Source organism: Etheostoma spectabile, chromosome 23 (genome assembly GCF_008692095.1).
Source record: "Etheostoma spectabile isolate EspeVRDwgs_2016 chromosome 23, UIUC_Espe_1.0, whole genome shotgun sequence".
Taxonomy (NCBI): Eukaryota; Metazoa; Chordata; class Actinopteri; order Perciformes; family Percidae; genus Etheostoma; species Etheostoma spectabile.
The window spans coordinates 4,777,662-4,778,450 of record NC_045755.1 but is presented as its reverse complement, the minus strand read 5'-3'; the positions used below and the strand labels follow the sequence as shown (position 1 = coordinate 4,778,450).

General features: G+C 35.0%; 1 protein-coding gene across 2 annotated transcripts in view; it reads left to right on the top strand.

The window, feature by feature from the left end:
- lrmp (lymphoid-restricted membrane protein) overlaps window positions 1-789 on the top strand; it is a 74,003-nt gene that overhangs the window by 6,828 nt on the left and 66,386 nt on the right. The window lies entirely within an intron of this gene.

The window sequence follows — 789 nt, the reverse complement described above, 5'->3', positions numbered from 1 at the left end:
TTTTTTTTTTTTTTTTTTTTTTTTTGCAACTTGGAGTTTTTGATTGTGCTAAAAAAGAAGTTAAACCTTTTTTTTTTCTAATCTATGTAATTATTGTTGGTCCTACTATATAAGTATGTATCGCTTGTCTTTGTTGAGTAATACGGAAGATAAAGACCTTCAAAATAAATCTCAATAGAAATATTTTTGCAAATTAAATAATTGTCCAAAATCGTTTAACCCTTGTTATTGACACACGTTTTCTTGTCTTTTTTGTGGTGGCAAATTTTCTGATGAAGATCTGCACTATGACTAATTATTTACGCAATTTGCTCCATGTTTGCTCTTTCCTTCCACACATTGGTAGTTGCAGAGTTTCCAACCTCTTTAACGTGGCTTGAATAAGGCGAAGACGGCTTATGCCATCCCTACAATTACTGTGGTTTCTTTTTAGCCTTTCTGAGAAGTCCCACTCATATATTCTTTTTGAGCAATGCAAGTAGATATTGTGTAGGCGGCTTGTGCATCAGATGGGAGATTACTGCTGAGAATGTCCCTCCCCCAATAGTTTGAGCTGTGTGCATCTACATTTACCAATGTGCCCTTTTTTCTCAGAGGCAAGTCTGCGTCATAATGGACTCTGTCAGGTCTATATAAAATGTGCAGTTGACATCTCTGGTCTAGTGTGCTATGACTCAGATGGTGGGTTGAAACTGAAAGTCAAAATATTTGATATTATACTATTTTCATCCATCTCTTATGCAAGTGGTCATCTGTTGACATGCTTTTTAACCATTATTTTCTGATTTA